Raw genomic sequence first — 10,826 nt, 5'->3', positions numbered from 1 at the left:
CTAGACTGACTGGAGCGGCTTACTTACACTTCTTGCATACTACACTTCGAAACCGCTCGGCAGTCTACCACTGTCTGTGAGCATATGGAACCCACGTATACTTTAGTTTTGCCCGCATCTCGTGGTCGTACGGGAGCGTTCTCGCTTCCCACGCCCGGGTTCCCGGGTTCGATTCCCGGTGGGGTCAGGGATTTTCCCTGCCTCGTGATGGCTGGGTGTTGTGTGCTGTCCTTAGGTTAGTTAGATTTAAGTACTTCTAGGGGACTGATGACCTAAGATGTTTAGTCCCATAGCTCTCAGAGCCATTTGAACCATTTTTTTTTTAACTGCAGTTTTGATGCTCGAGCATAGCTAACTGCCGATTTTGAAGACCTGTGGATAGTATGAGGAGGACCCTTTGTGTGGCCAGCGCGTTCTCCTGACTTGATTACTTGCTTTGGGGAGATGTTAAGAATTTGGTTTACGTTACTCCAATAGCCACTAGAGCTCAGTTGAGAGGAAGATATTTATCGCCGCGGATTATTAATCATGAAACTGCCACGGAGAGCATAAAAAACGACCAATAAACTTCGTGAAGTGCAACTCTCACCATTTTTTAATGTTCTTTTGAGATAAATTCAGGCGAAATTTTTGCAAACGACCTGACTGTTCTGAAAGGATAGACTAAACACGCTTGATGGTGGTGTGTTTGTTGCTGTTAGAAGTGGTTTATCTTATGGCGAAATTGAAGTAGATAGTTCCTGTGAGTTAGTATGGGTAGAAGTCATTCTTGGCAACAGGAATAAAATAATTGAATCCTTTTACCTACCTCGCAACCCAGATGATACAATTACAGAAAGGTTCAAACAAAACTTGAGACAAATTTCAAACACGCGTCCAAATCATACAATTATAGTTGGTGGTGACTTCAATTTAACATCGATATGTTGATGAAAATACATGTTTAAGTCCGGAGGTACACATAAAATATCATCCGAAATATTTCTAAACGCGTTCTCTAAACATTATTTCAAGCAGGCAGTTCTTGAGTCTACCGAACAGCAAACGGTTGTAAAAACACAATTGACCTCTTAGCAACAAATAATCCCGAGCTAATAACGAGTACCAAAACAGATGCAGAGATTAGTGAACTCCCAAATCTCCAAAAATAAACGAAAAATATACCTATTCAAAAAAAGCAGATAAAAATTCTCTTGACAACTTCCTGAGAGAAAATCTCCACTCTTTCAAAATTAACAATGTAAGTGTATTCCAGATGTGGCTTGATTTCAAAGAAATAGTATCGACAGCAACTGAAAACTTTATACCAAATAAATTAACGAACGACGGAGCTGATTCCCCTTGGTACACAAAACGGATCAGGGCACTGTCGCATAAACGACGGAAAAAGCATACCAAATTTAAACGAACGCAAAATCACCAAGATTGGTGATGTTTTACAGGTACTCGACGTTTAGCGCGGACTTCAAAGCTAGATGCTTATAATAGAATCCACAACGATACTTTGTCTCGAATTCTGGCAGAAAATACAGAGAGATTCTGGTCGTACGTGAAGTGTCCTAGCGGCAAGACACAAAATTAATGCGTATTTATCAAGAACTGCTTCGTGGGTAGACACACAGTGAAAAACTGTGAGGAAACAGTGCGCTGAATAGCCGTTGATCGAGACGCCAACCAGACATTCAAGAAGACGAAAAAATGTAAATACAGAAACGCACATAAACTCTACTCACGAAACAGTTCTTGATGAAAACGCATTAATTTTCTCCATGGCTAGTTTGCAGATCACAAGCTGCCAGAAAACGATGAAAAAGAGCACACAACCGGTGTATAATAATGCAGTTCACTTAGCGCTGTAATTTTAAGGTGAGCATCTAAACAAAACAAAGCAAATTGCACATATTGTAATTCTTAGGCATACAACAGTTAGATAATTATAAATTTCATATTGTACTTTACAGAAATAAAAATTTAACCCACAGAAGATAACACATAGGTGTCGAAACAAGTCTGGGGTAAATACAAAAATAAACTAATTGTGTTTGCATAAGGCTGATTTTCAAAACAACCCAGTAATAAACATGGGCTCTAATATGCTTGCCTGAGAAGCTATGAGAAACTATGAGCTTGTTCCTCTTCGCTAGTGTTAAACACAACTTCTCTACTGAATAAGTGCTCATAGCTCTTAAGGTATACACTTGAGAGCCTTTGTTTACTAGGCATTTTTTTCTTGTTTTGGTCCATACTACCACCTTCGAAAGTTGTATACCCTAGAATCTTAGCAACAGCAGTACACGTACATGTATTCCATGTCAGAGGTATCAGAACGGTTGTGATATAACTTTCGACTAGGTCGTTTCTGTTACAGGGATCCTTGCCTCAAATTGATACATTTATCCTTCTTTATCAACCTTGAAGGATTGTAATATCACGTAATCACTCTGTATATGCATATATTTACAGGTGCCGGCGCCTGTAACTTCAACGCTCTGCAGCGTCATTGGGTGATGTTTTCGGACATGGGTTCCTATTCAAAATATTATGTACCTGCTCCCCGCTACAAGTCCTAAACGCTTGTAACGGAAATTTCTGAACACCCTGTTTGTCCCTTACAAGATACTATCTACTGTATTGTATTATGTTTTGTAGTTAAAATGAGTCAGTTCCGGGGTCCTCTGGAAAATGTCGTCACCGTTAACATTTATTAGCTAAACTTTCTCGGCCGACTTGATTGTTCGTTATCGCTATGGACCAGCGCTATTCAGTCTCTGCTGAAGTTTTAGTTATTCTTCGTGTTTTGCTGTCATTTTTAACACACATCGTTAGGCTAAATATTGCGACTATACCATTTTGGAATCGTTCTGTCAGATACACATATAAAATTCCACTTCAAAAAATAGTTCCCTTGTAACGAAAAAGTCTACTAAACGCGGGCTCTAAAATGCAAACCTGAAGAGCTATGCGCATCTCTTCATATTCGATACGGCGAAACACATTTCTTCATCTTTTTCTTGACTCAGTGCAGCGCATGAAACGCATGATCAGTAATATTTGTTTGCGCCGACTCCTCCTACACACTAACACATCGATTCTAGCGAGGAAGTGCTCATATCTCTTACGGTGTGCATTTTGGAGCCCATGCTTACTAGAGTATTTTACTTCGAATGATTGTTCCTGTCATATCCCGGAATATTGACCATTCTTTTGTGACGTCCACTAAATTTGCCGAAATACCAGAGAATGTGCACATGACGATACGGGTAACAGACGATAAATACTACACTGAAGCGCCAAAGATACTGCTATAGGCATCCGTATTCAAATGCAGACATATGTAAACAGCAGGATGCGGCGCAGAGGTCAGCAACGCCTATGTAAGATAAAAAAGTGTGTGGCGCAATTTTTAGATCGGTTACTACTGCTTCAATGGCAGGTTATCAAGATTTAAGTGAGTTTGAACCTGGTGTTATAGTCGGCGCACGAACAATGGGACACAGCATCTTTGAGGTAGCGCTGAAGTCGAGATTTTCCTATACGACGATTTCGCGAGTGAATCGTGAACATCGCGTTCTTGCTCACCGCGCACGGGATCTCGGGGTTCGATTCCCGGCGGGGTCAGGGACTTTCTCTGCCTCATGATGACTGGGTGTTGTGTGTCTTTCATCATACTAAAAAGGACTTGCAATACGGCGGCCGAACTTCCCCGAATGGGGCTTCGTGGCCAACAATGCCATACGATCATTTCATTGTCCGCAGCTCGTGGTCTTGCGGTGGCGTTCTCACTTCCCGCGCACGAGGTCCCGGGTTCGATTCCCGGCGGGGTCAGGGATTTTCTCCGCCTCGTGATGACTTGGTATTGTGTCTCTTTCACCATCATTTCATCATCATTGACGCCTAAAGTCGCCGAAGTGGCGTCAACTAAAAAGAACTTGCAATACGGCGGCCGAACTCCCCCGCATGGGCCCTCCCAGTCGGCAATGCCGTACGCTCATTATTATTATCAGGAATCCGATAAAACACCAAATCTTTGACATCGCTGCGGCCGGAAAAAGACCCTGCAAGAACGGGACCGACGCCGACTGAAGAGAATCGTTCAACTTGATAGAAGTGCAACCCTTCCACAAACTGCTGCAGATTTCAACGCTAGGTCGTTAACAAGTTTCAGCGTGCGAACCATTCAACGAAACGTCATCGATATGGCTTTCGGAGCCGAAGGCCCACTCGTGTACCCTTGTAGAGTGCACGACACAAAGCCTTACGCCTCGTCTGGTCCCGTCAACACCGGCGTTGCACTGTTGATGACTGTGTAAGTAGGCTGTTTAGGTTTTTTTTATTGGTAACGCCACGTAGCGCTCTGTATGAAAATCACTGGCTGTGCTGTGTGCAGTCTGTGGCTAGTTTGCATTATTGTCTGCCATTGTAGTGTTGGGCTGTTACCTGTTAACAGTGCGTAGCGCTGCGCAGTTGGAGGTGAGCCGCCAGCAGTGGTGGATGTGGGGAGAGAAATGGCGGAGTTTTGAAATTTGTAAGACTGGATGTCATGAACTGCTATATATATTATGACTTTTGAACACTATTAAGGTAAATACATTGTTTCTTCTCTATTAAAATCTTTCATTTGCTACCTATGCCTAGCAGTAGTTAGTGCCTTCCGTAGTTTGAATCTTTTATTTAGCTGGCAGTAGTGGCGCTCGCTGTATTGCAGTAGTTCGAGTAACGAAGATTTTTTGTGAGGTAAGTGATTTGTGAAACGTGTAGTTTAATGTTATTCAGGGCCATTCTTTTGTGTGTCAGTTTAAGCACAGTCTTGTACAATTTTTCTAAGGGGACGTTTCAACTGGAAACATGTTGCCTGGTCGGACGAGTCTCGTTTCAAATTGTATCGAGTGGATGGACGTGTACGGGTATGGAGACAACCTCATGAATCCATGGACCGTCGATGTCAGTAGGGGACCGCTCAAACTGGTGGGGGCTCTGCAATGGTGTGGGGCGTGTGCAGTTGGAATGATATGGGACCACTGATATGTCTAACTATGACTCTGACGATCCGGTCTGATCACCTGCATCCATTCGTGTCCATTGTGCACTCCGACGGACTTGGGCAATTCCAGCAGGACAATGCTAGACACACGTCTAGAATTGCTACAGAGTGGCTCCAGGAGCACTCTTCTGAGTTTAAACACTTCCGGTGACCACCAAACTCCCAAAACATGAACATTATGTAGCATATCTGGGATACCTTGCAACGTGCTGTTCAGAAGAGATCTCTTCCCCCTCGTACTCTTATGGATTTATGGATAGCCCCGCAGGAATCATGGTGTCAGTTCCCTCCAAGCACTACTTCAGACATTAGTCGAGTCCATGCCACTTCTGCGTGCTCACTAGGGCCCTACACGACATTAGGCAGGTGTACCACGATCTTTGGCTCTTCAGTGTACATTTTGAGCTTGGACACCCAGAATATTTCGGAAACGGGTCTAAGTGTAAGTATCTAAACGTGGCTTGCAACTCCCTATACTATACAAAGGGGAAAATACACCGAAAGAAAAAAATCGCAATACCAAGAAGAAGTCGTGTGACATAAATGATATTTCCTCATCTGAAAGATAGTTCAAACGGCTCTGAGCACTATGGGACTTAACGTCTGAGGTCATCAGTCACCTAGAACTTAAAACTACTTAAACATAACTAACCTAAGGACATGACACACATCCATGCCCGAGGCAGGATTCGAACCTGCGACCGTAGCGGTCCCGCGGTTCCAGACTGAAGCGCCTAGAACCGCTCGACCACATCGGCCGGCATCTGAAAGGTGATATCAATTAAAATTTCACGTCAGTTGCACAGGAGTGGTAATAGTAACGTCACAATAATCATGAAAATCGGGTTTACTTCAAATACACGCTGTAACGGTCGTGAGCGTTAGTTATCTTGGATGCGGTGAGTTGATGTAAGTCAAGAATGCTTTTAAGGGTACACGACACCATTATCAACACCTCATTGAGTTTGAAGAGGTCGTGTAATAGGGCAACGAGAATCTGAATGTTCCTTCTGTGATTCTACAGTAATCCTTGACAGGAATTTAGCCACTGTACATGATTACTGGCAGCGGTGGTCTCGAGAATGTACGGTCGCGAGAACACGGGGCTCCGGACGGCCACGTGAAAGCACCAAAAGGGAGACCATCGTGTTCAGCGTATGTTTCTGGCGCATCCCACTGCATCTGCAACAGAAATAAAAGCCGCAGTTGACACCACAGTGTCACCATGAACTGTTAGAAATCGCTTATTTCAAGGACAGATCCGCGCCAGACGCTTGCAGCGTGCATTCTACTGACCCCACACCACTAACATTTGCAACTTCAGTGATGTCAAGCGAGAGTTCATTGGAGGGCAGGGTGTAAGTCTGATGTGTTTCCTGATGAAAGCTGGTCCTCTCTCGGTGCCAGTGATGGCCACATGTCGGTTAGAAGGAAGACAGTTGACGGTCTGCAACCAACCTGTCTGTGTGCTAGACACCCTGGAACTTCATCTGGAGTTATGGTCTATGTTACGATTTCATATGACAGCAGGAGAACTCTCGTGGTTATCCCATGCACTCCGACTGCAGAATTGTGCGTCAGTCTGGTGATTCGACCTATCGTGCTGCTATTCATGAACAGCATTCCAGAAGATGTTTTTCAACCGGGTAACACACCCCTACGTGTCGCTGTTGTAACCCAATATGCTCCACAGTGTGTCGGCATGTTGCTCGATCGCCAAATCTGTCTCCAATCGAGCACATACGAGACATCGTCGGTCGATAACTCCAGCGTTACCCACAAATACACTCCTGGAAATGGAAAAAAGAACACATTGACACCGGTGTGTCAGACCCACCATACTTGCTCCGGACACTGCGAGAGGGCTGTACAAGCAATGATCACACGCACGGCACAGCGGACACACCAGGAACCGCGGTGTTGGCCGTCGAATGGCGCTAGCTGCGCAGCATTTGTGCACCGCCGCCTCAGTGTCAGCCAGTTTGCCGTGGCATACGGAGCCTCATCGCTACACTGGTAGCATGCCGCGATAGCGTGGACGTGAACCGTATGTGCAGTTGACGGACTTTGAGCGAGGGCGTATAGTGGGCATGCGGGAGGCCGGGTGGACGTACCGCCGAATTGCTCAACACGTGGGGCGTGAGGTCTCCAAAGTACATCGATGTTGTCGCCAGTGGTCGGCGGAAGGTGCACGTGCCCGTCGACCTGGGACCGGACCGCAGCGACGCACGGATGCACGCCAAGACCGTAGGATCCTACGCAGTGCCGTAGGGGACCGCACCGCCACTTCCCAGCAAATTAGGGACACTGTTGCTCCTGGGGTCTCGGCGAGGACCATTCGCAACCGTCTCCATGAAGCTGGGCTACGGTCCCGCACACCGTTAGGCCGTCTTCCTCTCACGCCCCAACATCGTGCAGCCCGCCTCCAGTGGCGTCGCGACAGGCGTGAATGGAGGGACGAATGGAGACGTGTCGTCTTCAGCGATGAGAGTCGCTTCTGCCTTGGTGCCAATGATGGTCGTATGTGTGTTTGGCGCCGTGCAGGTGAGCGCCACAATCAGGACTGCATACGACCGAGGCACACAGGGCCAACACCCGGCATCATGGTGTGGGGAGCGATCTCCTACACTGGCCGTACACCTCTGGTGATCGTCGAGGGGACACTGAATAGTGCACGGTACATCCAAACCGTCATCGAACCCATCGTTCTACCATTCCTAGACCGGCAAGGGAACTTGCTGTTCCAACAGGACAATGCACGTCCGCATGTATCCCGTGCCACCCAACGTGCTCTAGAAGGTGTAAGTCAACTACCTTGGCCAGCAAGATCTCCGGATCTGTCCCCCATTGAGCATGTTTGGGACTGGATGAAGCGTCGTCTCACGCGGTGTGCACGTCCAGCACGAACGCTGGTCCAACTGAGGCGCCAGGTGGAAATGGCATGGCAAGCCGTTCCACAGGACTACATCCAGCATCTCTACGATCGTCTCCATGGGAGAATAGCAGCCTGCATTGCTGCGAAAGGTGGATACACACTGTACTAGTGCCGACATTGTGCATGCTCTGTTGCCTGTGTCTATGTGCCTGTGGTTCTGTCAGTGTGATCATGTGATGTATCTGACCCAAGGAATGTGTCAATAAAGTTTCCTCATCCTGGGACAATGAATTCACAGTGTTCGTATTTCAATTTCCAGGAGTGTAGCATTAAGCGCCACCAGGTGCAACAGGCATGGAACTCCAAGCCACAAACGAACATCGATCACCTGTACAACTCAGCGCATGTGCATTTGCGTGCTTGCATCCAACTCTCTGGTGGCTAGACTGGTTATTAATGTACCAGTATTTCACTTTTGCAATGGCTTATCTGGTGTTTACATTAACCTGTGATCCTACAATGTTAATCACTTAATATGTTACCTAGAGACATGTATTCCCGGAATTTTATTACTTTACATTAATTATATTTTGATGTTTCTGTCTTTTCTGTCAGTGTATTTTGCAGTATAGGTAAAACCTGAATCTTTTGTATGTATCGAAATATTGAAGCAAATATGATTTTTTCGAGTGAGAGCCTATGAACATAAAGGTTTCTGAGAGTTTAAGGCAGTTGTAGCATAGAAAACTAAGTAATTATCTCTTGAGAACGAAAAAGCTTTTACCATTACCTCACAATTTGCTATAATTAACAGCGAAACTTTAACTTTAAGACAGAATAACTGAAGCAAAACCGTCCCAGTAAACAAAGGTCTGCAAATGAGGCTTTTGCAGAGACAAGTGTAGCGTTGCATCCAAACGCGAGGACGACATATGCAACACTAAAAGACCCCCACTGTTCCTTGAATATCTAAAACGATTACATGTCGGTGGCAGATATTCTGGTGGGACGATCTACAACAGGGACTTTTATTAGCCACAAGCTTCCTATTGGCTAAATACCGTGCTGATCACTGCGTTCCCCTGGGTGCCAGTTCGTCTGAAGCTCCAGAAATACGTGGAGCGTTCAATAAGTAATGGAACACATTTTCTTCTGAAAGCAGATTGGTTTTATTCAGCATATATACAGTATATATGTAGCACATAATTCCCCACTCTTTTGGCTACAAAACGCTGTTTTTCAACATAATCTCCGTTCACTGCGACGGCCTTGAGCCACCTTACTGGGAGCGACCGTATGCCCGCATAGTACCACTCTACTGGTCGACGTCGGAGCCAACGTTTGCTGCATCAATCAGCTCCACATCGTCCATGTAATGCTTCCCATGGAGTGCATCCTTCATTGGCCCAAACAGGCGGAAGTCGGAAGGTGCGAGATCCGGGCTGTAGGGCGGATGAAGAACAATAGTCCAATGTTGTTTTATTAGCACCTCTTCGGTGCACAAACTTGTGTGAGGTCTTGCCTTGGCATGGAGAAGAAGAAGAAGCTCGTTTGCATTTTGTTGGCGACGAACACGCTGAAGTCGTTTCTTAAGTTCTTGAGTGTAGTAAAATACATTTCAGAACTGATAAGTGTACCATGAGGGAGGACAACGAACATAATAACAGCTCCAGAGCCTCAGAATGCCGTGGCCATGACTTTACCATTGGCGTTGCGGCATTGAACTTTTTCTTCGGGGGAGAGTTGGTTAGGGGCCACTCATGGATTGCCGCATTGGTCCTGGTTCACAGTAACTAGCCCATGTTTCATCGCCTGTGACGATATCCAACAAAAATTTGTCACGATCCTCTTAATCGTCTTCTGTTAGGCAGCAAGGAACCCGGCGGGCACATACACTTAAGTACCCCAACTTGTGGACGAGTGTGTCAGCACTACCATCATAGACATCCAGTTGTGCAGCGAGGTGTTTGATTGTGCTCGGTCTATCACCTCGAATGAGAGTGACCGCACGTTCCAACACTGCACGAGTCACAACTGTGTGCGTCCGGCCGGCACGCGGGAGGTCGGACAAGTTTACGCCATCTTATTGCGACGATGAGACAAGCCCCGCCCAACGACTCATTGTGCATTTGTTCACTGCCACGTCTCAGTAGACATTCTGTAAGGGCCTATGAATATCTGCTATGCTCTGGTTTTGCGTCCAAAGAAACTCAGTGACAGGTCTCTGCTTGGAACGCAATTCCGTTAGAGACACCAAGTTGAAGGCTATGTATATCCCTGCTACGTACTGGAACTTCATGAAACTACAGGCCCTGAAGCTAGAATATTTCACGATGTCCCAAAACTTTTTTTCTACCGAAATTAACCCAGAAAAAATGTATTGCTTTGCTTATTGAACGCACCTTGTATTAATTGAATTTAGGTCATAGGTTCTATTGCGCAGTAAATACGCAATGGAAATCTAACAAACAGAAATCAGATCTACTGATCAGGGACTGACCTTTACTAAATGCTTCCTTGTGGCTTTCTCTTACTTGACACATGAGGTTAGTAATCACAGCAGCAGGGAAAGTGTGCTGATATAGACGTTGAGGAAAAATTTAACGAACTAACTTGACGGTTAAAGGGTATTTATTTAGAAAATCAAAGGTACTGCTGAGCTTTATTAAACAAGTAACATATACAATTTCTTAACGCTATGGTTCCGCACAAGCAAATTGTAGTAATCATCGTTATTCAGTGGGGATTAAGCTGGGACAGAGACGCAACATGGAGCACATATCCTCTCACTCAAAAACTCATATATTTCCAGAATATCCGGAGATAAAGATCAGCATTTTCTAAGAAAAGATGAGTCGACAAATCGGATTTGTGCCTCGGAACAGAAACAAAAATGTGATTCAATGAGAA

This window comes from Schistocerca gregaria, chromosome 1 (assembly GCF_023897955.1).
Source record: "Schistocerca gregaria isolate iqSchGreg1 chromosome 1, iqSchGreg1.2, whole genome shotgun sequence".
Lineage (NCBI taxonomy): Eukaryota > Metazoa > Arthropoda > Insecta > Orthoptera > Acrididae > Schistocerca > Schistocerca gregaria.
Note: the sequence above shows the minus strand (reverse complement) of the source record.